Source organism: Furipterus horrens, unplaced genomic scaffold (assembly GCF_987537825.1).
Source record: "Furipterus horrens unplaced genomic scaffold, mFurHor1.1.pri manual_scaffold_2, whole genome shotgun sequence".
Taxonomy (NCBI): Eukaryota; Metazoa; Chordata; class Mammalia; order Chiroptera; family Furipteridae; genus Furipterus; species Furipterus horrens.
The window spans coordinates 157022078-157038874 of NW_028327172.1; positions in this window are offsets into that span (position 1 = coordinate 157022078).

The following is a 16797-nucleotide window of genomic DNA, read 5'->3' on the forward strand; positions in this document are numbered from 1 at the left end:
CCTTCTCCTGGCTCACCTATTTGCCTGTGAGATTGGCTTGGGCAGCCCATCCTTTCAATATCTCCAGCCAGGCACACTGCTCAGTTCTTGGCTACCTCTCTTTGCATTTCTGTCTCTGTCTCTGTCTCTTTCTCTGTGTCTGAATCCAATTATTTTCAAATGTTTCATAGATATTTTGAAATGTATTTTATTAAAAAACTTAATGTGCTGATGTCTCTTCTACCCAGATGCCTACCCCTTGCCCTTTCTGGAAAAGAAGCCCTGCAGTCACATTAACAAACAATATAAATTCCCATCTTTCAGTCTATCAATGAAGAGAAATATTCAATCCCCAGTTTAGAAACTTGAAATTCTTCCTTTTTGCAGAAATTGGAATAAACCCTCCCATAACAATAGTTACAGGAGTAACTACAGGAGTAGTTACCTTAAATGATCAATACCTTCCTTTTTAGGTTCAGCATTGAGGGAAGCTTCATAGGCTTTTCAGTTAAATGTTTTCTTTCAAAATGTAGCAAATTCCTTTGCTCAATATATAATTTAGTACTTATTCTGCTAAATCCTTTGCCTATAGCATATTGATTAATCTTCATGATAAACCTCAGAACTAGGTTATTGTTATTCTATTTTCTATATGAAGAAAATGGAATTTAGAATGTTTCAGTCAATAAATAAATATGTACTGAGTACCATTGCATTTAGAAACATGGAAGTTATTGTTGGTTTTGATAAGAATGCTTTCATTGGAGCAAAACCTTCATTGGAGTGGGTGCAAGGAAGAAATTATTTGTAGGTAGTGACTATCGTGCTTTTGTAAAGAATTTTGCTATGAAAGGAAAGAGAGAAATGGGCTATAGTTATAGAGGAAAGTGGGATGTCAAAAGACGGTTTTTAGTAAAATAGGATAACAGCTTCTAGGATGGGAATAGTTCAAATAGACACAGAAAATAAATAAGTGGCAAGATCTGCTTAGCTGAGAGTAGAGAAGGTTTATCCTTAGTAAGAGAAAGGAGATGCAGGAAGAAGGATAGGTGTGGGAGTAGGCGGCAGTCCTTTCTTCTGACTCATTTTTTCTTAGGAAAGTAGGAAGCAAGGCCAGTAACCGAGATGAATGGGGGGGGGGGAGAAGGCTTGAAAAGAGTGGGAAAAGCATGAGATAGTTGGGAAAGTGAAAGGAGGCAAAGAGTGGGTCTAACTGGGTTTGTGGTTTAGCCAAACAAGTATATGAAAATGAGAGAGAGGAGAGGGGAAATTAGGAATATATGGAATGGAATAATTACTGAATGACCCAGGAATTTTTAAATGACTAATGAGTGAAAAGAGGCCATGAAAGTGGTGAGGGATCTACACTTGTAGCTGAATGGACTGAAGGTCTTGATGTCCTGATGGGGCTGAAATATTGATGGAGTTCAAGTGTTGATGGGGGCAGAGAATTGGAAAGGTAGAAAATGGGGGTCAGAGTGGGGTGGTTGAAATTGAAAAATAGAACCAGATTATGTTTCTCAAGGTCATACAGTATTATATTGCAGAACTGGGGTTCAAACCAGGTCTCCCTGTTCCTAGTGTCCAGCCCAGCACCTCTGCAAGTGCACTGAGGGCAGAGTGAGAGAGGTGTCAGCTCATATGGGCTCTGGTGGCCTTTGTGGTATCATTCGTGCAGATGAGAACCCATGGCTTTTGAATATTTATAGCTCCACACAGGACTGCACTGTGAAATTTCTCCTCCCCTTTCCCTCCTCCTCCCACTTCCTACATAAATAGTAACTGGTTTAGATGGGCTCAGCTGCCGTCATGGAGAATATATGTTTGCTGTTGAGGGGAAACAGATCAGGCTTGCTAATGTGAAAATGTGGGATCCCTTATGGGTTTGGGGTTTAAATATCAGTTTTCTGGTGTTTTTGTCTGTGTGGTTTTTTCCATGAAACTGATTGTTATCTTCCTAGCTCCACACCTCCCTGGAGGTGGTTTGTGGGGCACCCACCCTCTTCAGATATTAACCATCCTCTACAGCAAAACCGCCACAGGTCTCATGTGGTATCATATGCAGGGCAGAGTTAAATACAAAACAGACACTGAGGCACATGAAATCCCGAGGCAGACTGATGACAGTCCAGGAATGCTGAAACTGAGGCTCCACTCTCCTACTTGACTGCTGACAGTACAAATGTTAGCTCTAGACTTCCTGACAGCTGTCCAATCACAGCATGAAGTGTTGTTTCTCTCTCTCTCCCCCTCCATCCCTCCCTCCCTACACACACACACACACACACACACACACACACACACGCATGCATCAGAAAGCCTGGGGGAGTGTGTGTTCAGGCTTTTTGAAAGCTGTGTGCCTAGAGACTACTACATACTGTAAATTTTAAAAGTTGTAAGAAAAATATAATTTCTAGTCCTCAGAGCATTACAATAATCCTTTAGATGAGAAATCAAAGGAATTGGATTTGCTCCTATTGTGAATTTGGGCTCTTTTGGAGTTGTGGGCTTTTGAATGGTCAGTAATTTTGTCACAGCCTGTCTTTCCCTGGGTCCGTTGGCACCCTGCCTCAGGGCCCATGTCTGTGCTGCTCTCTCTCTAATACACTCTCAGTGAGTCACAGCTTCTCCATGAAGGAGATGGAGAAGCTTGGCTTCTGTCCAAGAGGAATTTTATACCTCATATATTTCAGAGAAAAGGAGGATTCAATCAAAGATGTTAGATTTATCTAGGAAGAGAGTGGCAAAAAATAGTGTTGGTATGTGTATGAATGTGTGTGTGTGTGTGAGAGAGAGAGAGAGAGAAAGAGAAAGAGAGAGGAACAAGTGCAAACTATGAAGCAGGGAGCAGGAAGCGTATGAGAATGATTAGTAAAAGCATGAGGTGTGATTAACAGTGATCATGAAAATACCCACTCTGCAATCACTGTGCTGGTTGTTTTGTGTCATCCTTTTCTGAATGTTCATATTCTTCTTGAGTGATTATCTAAATTAATGATCAAGGATGTCATCGATATGGATTGATTTTTTTTAGGGTTGCCATTGAGTTATTGAGCCTGAATGTAATTATTATATATTTAATAACTTTCTGTACCATTTAGTTTCATTCCACTTAAAATTGCATTAGAAAGAATTCCTCATAGAGAAAAATCAATTTGGCAAAATCATTCATGAGCTGACAGTCAATACTCAACATTATGGTTACACAAGGCTTGAACTGAAAATATGTCCAACCTGCCTTGTCACCATTAACAATCTGCTCCTGGCTCAGGAAAACATACCTGACCTAAAAATAAAATGCAGAAAAGAAAATATTCTGCTTCAAGACTGAAGCATCAAATCCTGCTCAAGTTTCCAAACTGCCCTACCAAATTCAGATTTCCCAGGTCCCACAATCCAAACCCTGAATTTTATAGCTGGGCACTTGGCTAGTTGGAATAAAGACCACATTAAATTTCTGGCCAAGATGGAGGCCTAGACAGATACGCTGCATCTCCCTCCACAACTAAGAAGAAATACAAGTATCTCAAACCTAGAGACAACCAGAAGTTTGACAAAATCAAGCTGTATGGAAGTCCAACAGAGATATAAAGAAGATATACTCATCCAGACAGATAAGAAGGGCAGAGCTAGGGCAGAGAGGAAGCATTGTGGTGGTGGCAGCAGCAGGCTGGAAGAAAGCACAGTCATAAATTTTTAAAAGTAGGGAAGGACACCTGGGGAGCCCTCCCAGAACCAGACCAGACTGTGCAGCTCATCGTCCCCGCACCAGGGAAAATAAAGCCTCGTTGCTTCTAACTATGCAAACCAGTGGGGGTTGTGGCAGAGGAAGAAACTGCCAGTCTTACAGCAGAGTCCTCTTATTTAAAGGACTCCCACAGTCCTAGAAAATCCACAGACCCACCCACTCTGGGAACAACAGCCAGGGCAACAGCTAGAGGAGCGCCAGTTTCATATCGGAAGCGTGAGAAGTACCTGGAAAAGGGGCGAGTGCTGAGTAAGTGGCATTGTTCCCTCTCAGACCCTTCCCCCATACACAGTGCCACAATGTAGTGAAATGGGTTGCCCTGTACTGATGAATACCTAGGCTCTACCCCATAAAATGTAACACACTTGACAGCTCTATCTAAGATGCAGAGGCAAACAAACACAGGAGCCTGTCAACATGAGGAGACAGAGAAGTATGGCCCAAAAGGGGGAATGAATCAAGGTTCCAGTAGGAGAACTAAGCAATGAGGAGATAGCCAACCTAACAGATGAAAAGTTCAAAACACTGGTGATAAAGATGCTCACAGACTTGACAGATTTGCTTAAGTATGGCAAATCATAAGGGAAGAAGTGAAGGCTATGCTAAATGAAATGAAGGAAAATCCTCACAAAACCAATGATGAAGGGAAGAAAACTTGGGTTCAGATCAATGACTTGGAACATAAGGAAGAAAAAAAAAAAACAGTACAAAAGGAGGAAACAAGAACTGAAAAAAATAACAAAACTTAGGAACCTCTGTGACAACTTTAAATGTGCAAACATCTGAACCATAAGAGTGCCAGAAGGAGAAGAGGAAGAGCAAGAAATCAAAAGCTTATGTGAAAAAATAAAGAAAAAAAAAAACAAACCCCAAATTTGGTGAAGGATATAGACATACAAGTTCAGGAAGCACAGAGAGTCCGAAAGAAACTAGACTTAGAGAGGACCACACCAAGACACATCATAATTAAAATGCCAAGGGTGAAGGATAAAGAGAGAATCTTAAAAGTGGCAAGAGAAAAGCAGAGAGTTACCTACAAAGTGGTGCCTAAAATACTCTCAGCTGATTTATCAAAAGAAACTTTGTAGGTAAGAAGAGACTGGCAAGAAGTATTCAATGTGATGAAAAGCAAGGACCTACAACCAAGACTACTCAATCCAGCAAAGCTATCACTTAAAATGAAGGGGCAGACGAATTGCTTCTCATACAAGGTAAAGCTAAAGAAGTTCATCATTACCAAGCCATGGATTATCAGCTAGGAGGGGGAAAGGGTGGATGGGTAAATGGTGTAGGGACTAAGAAGTATAATTGGTTGGTACAAAATAGACAAGGGGAAGTTAAGAATAATATAGGAATGGGTAAAGCCAAAGAATTTATATGCATGACCCATGGACATGAACTAAGCAGGGGGATTGCTGGAGGGGAGGAGGTTACTGGGAAGAGGGGAGCAAGGGGAAAAACAATTAGGACAACAATAACAACATAATCAATAAAATATACTTCAAAAAATAAATAAAATGCACGGACCAGTATGATGATTGCCAGAGGAAGGGGAAATGAGGTGAGGTAGAAGAGGATATACGGGATAAGGGGTTACCTGGTAACGGAAGGAGACTTGGCTTGGGGTGGTAACCACACAATAAAATATACAGATGATGTATTAGAGAACTGCATACCTGAAACCTATATAATTTTATTAACCAGTGTCACCCAAATAAATTAAATTTAAAATGCCTTCTTAGATACCTAATGTTTAATGAATTGGCTCTTTCCCAACCATTTTACCTGTTTATACATCTTATTATGTCTAGAATGTCCCACTTCTAACTGACGAACTGAGGCAAAGAGAGCGGGAAGGAAAGGGAGGGAGGAAGGAAGGAAGGCAGGCAGGAAGGAAAGGACAAAGGGAGGAAGGAAGGAAGAAAGAAAGGAAGAAAGGGAGGGAGGGAGGGAGGAAAATGTGGTGAGAACATGCAGTTGTTGAGCATTTAGTGTGTGCCAAGTAATAAAGAATGAGTCATAGGACTCAGCAAACACCTACTATGTGCAGGTAGATTCTGCCCAAGTGCTGACTGATGTTGCCCCTGCCTTTTAGGTTACAGGTCAGTTTCCATTGGGTAACTGAGTGTCACCAGCCATTACATCAGCAGGAGTGAATCAATTAAAAATTGAAACTCCATGTAAATAGTTACATAATTTATAATTTTGTGTTCTCTAATTCCAAGTCACTGTAAACATATCATGCTGTTTAGACATTCTGAGGATTCTTTTTTTTTTTTTTACAAGGTTACTTTATTTTATTTTATTTTATTTTTATTTTATTAATCTGGTTTTAGAGAGAGTGGAAAGGAGAAAGAGAGGGAGAGAAACATCAATGTGCAGTTGCCTCCCACGCACCCCCACTGGGACCTTGCGTGCAACCTAGTCATGCTCTCTGACTGGGAATTGAACCAGCGACACTTGGTTTGCAGGCCGACACTCAATCCATTGAGCCACAGCAGCCAGGGTGATTCCTGAGGATTCTTACCAAAGGAAACATCAATATGACTAAAGCCTTCACATGCACCAGGCTCATGTATGAGTTACATCCAATTCTCATATTGCTCACTATTGTTGACAATAAAAATATGAAATGGCCTACTCACATCTGGATTCTGATCATGGGCTAACTATGGAAAGTGCTTAACTGTACTTGCTTTGGAGTAGATAACTATAAACTGAGCATTAGGACAGCAAAGCCCATGAGAACTTCAAAAGACACCCTATCCTAATATTCTCACAACTCCCTTGTTTTGGTGGTTTGACTGATGCAATCTTTTACTCCAGGGCTAAGAATAAGCTAAAGAAAGTAAAAGCCAATTTGAAGAAATTTTAGAATTGGTTTAAAGGATGAGCAGTGCTTATGATAAAAGGAAGCCTTTTGTTCTTGGTCAGCCCCCTCTATTTTGTGAGACAAAATCATCATTTAGGGTTTGCCTCAGGATCACAGTGCTGGTGGCATGATGCTGATGGTGCCCTGCAAATGACCTCCTGGGATTCACATGGCTCTCATTTCCAGTGTTTGGCATCTGCCTATCTTCACCTGAGGGTTTTCTCTGATCTCCAGGCATGTTCTGTTCATAGGAATGGCAGATAGGAAATGCTGATGATTAGCTGCTTTTGAGAGCAGCCATCAACCAATAATTGAGGGAATAACTGCTCATTTGCCTCTTGTTGGGGTAACTCCAAGGCTCATATGCAAGTATTATACTGTCTTCCAGAACTCCCCAGGAGTATTAAGCTCCAGTTGACCACAGCAGTTAATTAATAATGCATTTTTTACTAGTTGCCTTCTCTTCTCCAACTCACTTTCCCACTCTCCTGCTAATGTTTCCTTGGATCACCTCCTCAATAAATTATTCACACTTATTCTTATCTCAAGGTCCAGCCCACTAACACATACATGGTCATCTTTTCTCATCACAATTTTTCTCACTTTGGTAAAACCAGGAGCCTAAATAATTGTAGGACTCTTCTCCTTGGTTATAAACCAGTGTTGAAAATCTAAACACCCACAGAAATGAAGCAAGTTACATAAATAGGAGAAATGAGCTGGACAGAGATTATGCTAACCAGATGGTGCATACCCAGTCTCAGAGAGCCAGCTGCTCTTCAGCCCCAGCCAATTGTTGCCTTGTGGAGAAGTAGGCTCAATGCGGCCACCTCAAATTTTTTATGAGAATCCAGAGATCCAGATTTTGCATAGACTATCTTAATATATAAATGTTGGCCACAAATTCAGTTGCTTTTATTACATTGAACTGGCCAAATAAAACACATCTGTGAACCATATTAGGCTCAAGGGCCACCAGTTGCAATTGCTATTACAGAAATATAGCCCTTAGCTGGAAAATCGTAGCTAACATTTAAAGTAACAAGAATTGCTGCTCTTAAAATGGATTTTCACAGCCACTGTCACATTCGTTTTAAAAGGTCTTATTCTTACCCCATCCCTACATGGTTGTATCCGGCATTGCATATCTGCTCAAAAAATAAAAAATAAAATAAAAATTAAAAAGAGCCCCAAGTGGAAAGGGAAAGCTAATTATGGACTTGGCATGTGATTGTGGTCTGGATTCATATAATATTTTTGAAGCCAACTGGAAAGGAAACCACCGCCCAAATCTGTCACAACATATGCCCTCACAGTGAGTTTAAATTGGGTTGAAATGTTGTGAGTTTAATAAAATAGAACTGCCGAGATGTACATATATATCTGGGTTTAGCTGATAGCTCTTTCAGGGGCATCGTGATGTCAAATACGTTTGGCAGGTTCAATTCTCTTAGCACCCACATTTGCACTCTTCTTAGACAGGAGGTGATTGGAAGCACATGTGCTAACAGTAACTGCATAACGTGTGAAATTAAGGAGAATGTGGAGATTTCACTCTGACTTTCATGGTTCTAAGATAGGCTAACCCTTTCCAGTTGGGTGACAGGGCAGAGGGTTACATTATTTTCTTTCTTCTCTTTTTCTTTTTAATTTTAGGAAACAAGTTGAGGCTTTTAACCTGCCTTTCACTTTGGCATTTAGGAAGCAAAGTGCACAAATAAAAAGAATTGGGACCCTGAAATTCCATCTCCTCCAGTAAGAGGAGTGTTTTTTAATTCTATCTGTTGACCAGTCGCCCATTGAGAAAATGAAAAACAATGCTGTCCTACTGGCTTAAAAGAAAATAACTTTATTTTAAGAGAAAAAGACATCAAAATGAGCAGAACTCTTCAAAAGTGTCAAGGTAGTGAAAGACTAGGAAAGACTGAGGTACTGTCATAGGTTGGAGAAGACTAAGGAGACGTGACAACTAAATGAAATATGAAATCCTGTATTGGATCATGGAACTGGAACTAGACCTAAATGGAAAGAAAAACTGGTAAGATCATAATAAAGTCTGTAGTTTATTTATTAGTATTGTGCCATGGTTAATTACTTAGTTTTAATCCCTTTAACTATGGTTGAATAAAATATTAATGCAAAAAGGAGCTGAGTCAAAGATATATGGGAACTCCATGTATTATTTTTCCAAATCTTCTATAAATCTAATACTATGTATCTCAAGACTTTAAAAAGTTTTGTAAAAAGCCATAAACAAGATTCCAGTGCACAAAAAGGCTAGACCAAGTAAGCAGAACTCCTTACAAAATTCTGCATCAAGAGGCTTTTGAAGGGGGAGGATCTTGGCATGCTAAGATAATACAGAATAATATTTTAGTTCCATTTCACAGACAAAGAAACTGAAGTTCAGAGAATTTTACTTGCCAAAGGTTACCCAGATAATGAGTGCATGGATAGGAAAGGTAAGTAATTCCCACTGTTAATGTTTTCTGGTCCTTAAATCTTTTATGATGGTGATTCTGAGGCACAGGAAAAATAAAAAGATAAAACTGACAGCTATAAAAGGTCAGCTATAGGTAGTACAAGTAAAAGTAGGAATTTTTTGAATGATGAAGGTGGTAATCTCAAAAATCAGTGGGTAAAGGATAGCTTATTCGGTGCTGTTAAGACAGCTGAGTCTACATTTAATTTGCATTTTCCCGATGGCTAATGATGTTGAACATCTTTTCATGTGCTTATTTGCCTTTCTTATATAATCTTCAGTGAAATGTCTTTTGCCTATTACGTAATTGGATTGTTTCTTTTTTCACTGTTTAGTTTTGAGAATTCTTTACTCTAGATATTAGTTCTTTGTTAGTTACGTGTTTTGCAAGTGTTTTCCTCCCACTCTAGCTTGTCTTTTCATCCTAACAGGATCTTTTGCAGAACAAATGTTTTAATTTTGATGAAATTAGATTTTTCAGAATTTTCTTGTGGGTCATACTTTTGGTGTCAAGTCAGAGAAACCATTGCCTAGCCCTAGAACCTAAAGATTTTACTAAACTCTCGGACTTCCGGCCAAGATGGAGGCTTAGACGGACACGCTAGGTCTCCCTCTACAACTAGAGAGGAATACAACTACTTCAAAACAAAGGATAACTAGAAATTCCAGAAAATAAAACTACACGGAAGCCCAACATATGAAGTTATAAACCAGCGGTGCTATTTGGGCAGGTAAGAGTTAAAGAGGGCACAGCTGTTTGCGGAGCGGCGGGGCGGCGAAAAATCCCGGAGGCAGTCAAGCCCCTGGCGGCGCGCGACCCCAGCGCTGGGGAGAGCGGCCACCGCATCGCCTTGGACAGTGAGGCCCAGGGGGGCGGGAGGACGGATCCCGGTCTCCTAGCTGAATAACTGTGTGAATCCATCTTGGACCCCCGCCCCCAAAGAAAGAAAGCACCACAGGGCTGCGAAATAGGTCACAGACAGGCGCCGGTCGCTGACTTGTGACGCGTACACAGGCACTGCCCCCAACAGCCGGCCCAAGAAAACAAAACGCATCTGTCAAAATGTGGCAGACAACTATAGAAATCCCGGTGACACAGCTCACCAGGCAACAGATAGAGAACCTGACAGATGAACAGATAAGAAACCTGTCAGAGGCTCAGTTCTGGGCCATTGTTATCAGGTGGCTTACAGAATTCACAAAAGAGCAGGAAAAAGATAAGAAAGAAGCGAAAAACTTTCATAACGAAAGGAACAAAACCGCATACGAGACAGATGGTGAGGTTCATTTCAACAAACTGGAATATGGAGAAGGAACAAGCAGTCAACCAATGCAGCGAGAGGAAATGGGAAGCAACAATGAGAGGATCAGAAACCTCTGGGACAGCTATAAAAGGCCCAACATAAGAATCATTGGTTTGCCAGAGAATGAGGAAGATGAACTAGAACTTGAAAAATTGAGTGAAAATATAATAAAGGAGAACTTCCCAGACTTGGGGAAGGGAATAGACTTGCAGGTCCAGGAAGCAAGGAGAGTTCCCAAGAGACTGGACCCAGGGAGAACCACTCCAAGACACATTATAATCAAAATGTCAAAAATTAAAGATAAGGAGAGAATCTTAAAAGCAGCAAGAGAGAAGAAAAGAATTATGTACAAAGGGGTCCCAATTAGACTATCAGTTGACTTCTCAAGGGAAACCCTACAGGCAAGAAGGGACTGGCAAGAAATATTCAAAGTAATGAAAATCCAAAACCTACAACCATGAGTACTCTATCCAGCGAAATTGTCATTCAGAATAGAAGGACAGAGAAAGTGTTTCCAGGACAAAATAAAACTGAAAGAGTTCATTAGATCCAAACCACTGTTATATGAGATGTTAAAGGGACTGGTTTAAAAAACAGAAGCTAGGGAGATGAAACAAAGGCAAACTAAATAGGCAACGAGAGTGGAAAAGGAACTGTGGGTACGGGAAGCATATTGGGGGGAGGTCAACAGGGAGGGGGAATGGGGAAAGGGAGGGAGATGATATAGGAATTGGGGATCAAGGTAGGAGGGAATGGAATAGACGGAGAGAGGTTGGGAGGAACTGTATGCACAACTAATGGACATAATCTAAAAGGGGGGGACAACTGGAGGGAGGGGGGCCACCGGGTGGAGGGGAGCAGAGGGAAGGGAAATTGGCACAAATGTAATATTTTAATCAATAAAACACATTAAATCTGAAAAAAAAAGTAAAATAAAATTCAAACCTTTAAACCATTAAAAAAAAAAAAAAGATTTTACTAAACTCTCAAATATCCAACAGGAAGTTAGGTGGTATGTGTGTGTGTGTGTGTGTGCAAAGTAAAGTCCCATCAGGTGGTAAGATGAGGAACAGTGGGGGAAAAAAGAGGCAGAGCTGCCAGGAGAACCAATATCCCCCAAGAACTCACACAGGCCTTGAAATTGGAAGCAGGTGGGGCATGTTCAAGGCGTTTTTATTCATTTATCACTTACGGACCATTGACTTTACTCAGGTGAAACTCTAATCCTTTGGACTACATGAGGATGAAACTGTTAAGCTGTACCTGTAAACTAGGGGAGCTCAACAATATGGTGACCTCTTCACACTCTAAAAGAACAGAGCAACTTGACCCAGGTTGCACCCAGAAATGTTTAAGTCAAGAAACTCACCCACCCTGTCTCTTGATTCAGATATTTTCACTATAAAAGAATAGACTCTGGGACTTCTTTTGTTGCTCATGGGTAAAATATATGGCAAATATTATTTGGCCTGCATGTATAGAAGAAAATGTACTCTTCCCTATTAATCATCAAGATGTCTATTTTTTAAAAATAATTTATTTTTTTATTTGTTTGTTTACTTATTTTTTATTTTTAGAGAGAGGGGAAAGGAGAAAGAGAGGGAGAGAAACATCTCTGTGTGGTTGCCTTTCATTCACGCCCCCAGCTGGGGACCCGACATGCAACCTAGTCATGTGCCCTGACTGGGAATCAAACCAGCAACACTGGGCTCGCAGGCCGATACTCAATCCACTGAGCCACAGCAGCCAGGGCCAAGATGACTATTTTTAACTTAGAACAAAATGATTAGATCTGATGAAAAATTTGTATGGTCAGGATAAATTTACTTAGATTATCCATTTACTATTTTATTTGTATATTGTTTCTTCAAGAGTCATTCCAATGTTTCAAGTAAGCATGACTTGGGTATCTGTCCAACCCTAGCCCACTGGGAGCAAGTTGCCTTTCTTCATTACTTTAGATGATCTGGCTCAACCTACTTTTCCAGTGTGCTGATGAGTCCTATGAACCTGAGTCCCATTGATGGTGAGCTGACACAGGCCAAAGGTTAAAAAGTTGCCCAAGAAAGCCACCTTCTGGATCTTTGCTCTTTTTGAACAGAAAGTGACCTTTGATTTCCTGCTGTTTGCAGCCCTTTCTTAAGTTCATCAGATTTATCACTTTCTCTAACAAGCCCAACATTACTTGATAAATCACATATTTCAAACAACAAATTAATAAAGAATAAAGAGATTTTACTAATTGAATTAGTAAATTAAACATTATAATATAGTTGTTTTCAATATTTTGATTGAACAGGAGTGTTAGGGTGGACAGACTCAATCTTCTGGAATTTATTTAAAAGTTTTAATTATCTTGCTTCAGGGTTAAGTATGCATTGTAATTCCCAGCCCTTGTTCCTTGTGGAGTGACCAAATTTAAAGGGAAATATCAGCTGGCACAGGCCCTGTAGAAGTGCTCTGTGGTAAAACCTGAAACTGCCACTTTTGTCTGAATCCTGCCATAAAGGAAAAGAACATCTTCTCTTAGGAAGAAACTCAAGAAAGAGGGCTAATAAAGGCCCGTGTGATGACCAGTGTAACAGGAAGAGGTTTCTTTTTCTTATTAATATATCTTTAAAATATATTTTCTTTTTCTTATAAGTATATTTTATTTATTATATTGTTACAGTAGTTCCAATTTTTTCCGTTTGCTCCACTCTGCCCAGCACCCCCCCTCCCCCAACAATCCCCCCTCCCCAAGTCCATCCTCATGGGTCATACATACAAGCTCTCCTGCCTCACCCTTTTATATATTCTTCTTCTTCTTCTTTTTAAATTAATTAATTAGTTAATTAATTAATTATTTTAACAATAAAAAATAACAATCCCTCCCTCTCAGACTTAAGACCATTTATAATCTTATAAAGGACAATGGGCAAAGGTCTCGAGCTCCTCTAGCTGCTTCAAGCTGGACATGGTCGTCGTCCTACGTACCCTTGGGTCCAGAAATCCCTAATAAGAGTGGGGGTGTGGAGACGGGGGTGGCCTTCCCACATGGGGAAGGATCATGCACACTCCAGGTCAGTTGGCTGTCCATGGACAACAGCATGCTTGATTTAACAGGCTGGCATCCTTGTTGTATTCTGGAGGCAACAGATTTGACAACAGGGTTAAAAGACATCATTCAATCCATAACCACTAGATGACAAAAGGCAGGGATTAATTTTTCAATGTCCCACATTAGGGAAAAGAAGGGCTTCTTTGGAGGAAGGTGTGCCAGGTACATCTCACCTGTTCAGAACCCTTTTGCCCATTATACTTAGTTTGGGCTGAGGGAAATATTTTAGGATTCCTCCCCTCTCAGACCTCTGGGCTCTTTCTGTCCAAGCCATTAGGATAGAAAAGAGAAACCAGTTTTAAAGTGAAGCCCACAGACCACCCCATTCTTCACCAACCCAGCCACTTACTTCAGCCAAACCATTGAGTCTCAGGAGGCAGCAATGCAGACAGGATTAAGTGAGGCCTACAGGTACAGACAATCACTCAGGCAATGAGATAGTAGGCTTATGCCCTTTGAAAACAGAAAACATATGTTAATTTATGTAACATAACCCACATACATGTCTCTAAATCTTTAGGACTATCTTATCGGAAAGACATCCAGTTGCAAGGCATTTGACATTCTTCTTGCCTGTAAATTAAACATCTTTGATAATACCACAGACATAGTTTAATTTTCAAATCAAAACAAACTTTAAATGAAGGTAAACTTTAAAGATGGTTAGCTGCACTAGTTTATAGTCTACCACTGAGCATTGTGATTTTCCTTGAATCATGATTTATCTCCCTAATGTTACAGAAACAGAGGAGTCCAAAAATCCCTGGAGTTTGAGGCTGGGGGATGGGGAGAAGGAAGAAGCTTTCAGAATGCATCCACATGCCTGAGGCTGATGGCTGGTGTCTTTCATTACGTAAAATTGCTTGGATGCTTCCAAGGCCTCAGGTGGATAGGAGGAGTCTTGAACCAGGTGATGGTATGGAAAGCACACAGAGCCTATGTGGGGTTCTGTGAATGGTCAGAACTATTGGCAACACCCACTGCGTCAGAGGACGCAGTCAGGAATATATAGGCAGCTGCGAACACTTCAGGGGGGACATGTTCTGGGGCTGTCTCCCTCGCTGGTGGGTGTTCGCAGAGGTGCTCTGGAGAAGGAGAGGAGATCCACACGGTTTCCAGAAAGAAGACAGTTTGCAAGGAGGCTGAGAATCCAGGTGGTCCTGCATTGAGAGCTGGAGGGCACCACAGCACAGAAAGGACCTCCCCAATCAGATTGAGTGATTGGCAGCTGCTGGTAAAGCTGAACTGTGCCTAGGAAGTAGGAAAACGGTGTTTCTGACCTCCCTAAAACTGGCTAGGTTTGGTAGAGGGGAGGCAAGGATATGTGTAACTGTTAAATAAACAATTTTCTTTACAATCAACTATAATATTCAGAGTTCTAATTCTGGCGGCGGGCAATCGGACCCCTAACTAAAGAGCCCATGGGTTTGTTTTCAAGTGGAACAGCTCAGGGGTTCTGTAACACTAAGATTACCCTCCTTGTCATTAAAGGGACTGCATTAAGTCCATTTTTAATTTATCCTGTTCATTTGCATAAACACAACAAGAGCAGCAAATGATCACTTATGATCTTTAGTTCTGCTTTGCTGGAACTTACCCAAAGAACATTTAGGGTGACCTTCAGTCTGCCCTTCAGCACACAGAAGCAGAACCACATACCTGGCATTCAGCCTTGCCTGTAAACACCTGTCTTTTCCAGGTCCTTCTGGTTTTCCATTGTGCCTTAAGGTCCCTTCTAGCTATTTTTCAGGAAAACAACCTTCATTCTTCCCTGGAAAGATTGTCATGGACCGCACATCCAACCAAGGTACAAGGCCTTTTTTCTCGTGGGCTTTTATTACCTTCAAAAGTCAATTCCAGTTCCTCATTGCTTTTTGGTAACAACCAGAGCCCAAGCATATCTCCTTTAGGCATGACATTCCAAAGTCTTAGTCAAAAAAACCCTCTATTAACAACTGGTCTTATTAGTTTTATGCAAAGAAACTTATGTCATTACTTACTTCTTTAGAATGCCAAACTCTGGAGGGATCATAGGGAGAAAAATATACAATGTGAAGGAAAATCCTTGTCCTTCTAATATTCACTGAACTTGCATTTCCATTCTTTATATTTTCATTTTTTCCCCCACTAAAAGTTTTTTGTTTGTTTGTTTTTCCATTACAGTTGTCCCACTTTTTTCCCCCTCTTTCTTCCCTGCACCCTGCCCCTCCTTCTCCCACGGTCTGTCCCCACCCAGTTGTCCATGTCCATAGGTCATTTATACATGTTCTTTGACTAGACCCTTCCTCTTCTTACCCCTTTCTCTCTCTCCCATCTCCCCCTTTGTTACTGTTAGTTTATTCCTTGTTTACATACCTCTGGTTCAATTTTGCTCATTTGTTTGTGTTGTTCATTAGTTTCCCATAATAGGTGATAGCATAAGGTATTTTTCTTTCGTTGCGTGGCTTATTTCGCTAAGTATAATTTTCTCTAGTTCCATCCATGTTGTTGCAAATGGTAGAAGTTCCTTCTTTTCTTCAGTACTTATTCATTGTCATTTTTCCCCTTTGTACTCATGTTCCTCTCTGTCTCTCAGTATTTTTTCATCTTCTTAAAGCAGACCCTTTAGCATCTTTTGCAATGCTGGTTTCGTGGAGATGTATTCTTTTAGCCTTCTTTTGTCTTGGAAACTCCTTATTTCACCTTCCATTTTGAATGAGAGTCTTGCTGGGTAGAGTATTCTTGGTTGTAGGCCTTTGCTTTTCATTGCTTGGAATATTTTTTGCCATTCCCTTCTGGCTTGTAGTGTTTCTGCTGAGAAATCTGATGATAGCCTTATTGGAGCTCCCTTCTACATTATTAGTTGTTTCTCTCTTGCTGCTTTTAGGATTCTCTCTTTGTCTTTGAATGTTGCCATTTTAATTATGATGTGTCTTGAAGTGGGCCTGTTGGGGTTCATCTTCATTTGGACCCTCTGTGCTTCCTGGACTTATGTGACTCTTTCTGTCCTCATGTTAGGGAAGTTTTCTGTCATTAGTTTTTCAAAGAAGTTTTCTATCCCTTGCTCTTCTTCTTCTCCTTCTGGAATTTCTATGACACAGATATTATTACGTTTCATGTTGTCCTGCAGCTGTCTTAGAACCTCTTCATTCTTGTTCAGTCTTTTTTCATTTTGTTGCACTGTCTGGGAGTTTTTGTCTATATTGTCTTCCAGCTCGCTGATCCGATCTTCTGCTTCATCTAGCCTGCTTTTAATTCCTTCTACTGTGTTCTTCATTTCAGAGATCGTATTCTTCATTTCCTCCTGGCTCTTATTGATAGTTTCTATGTCCT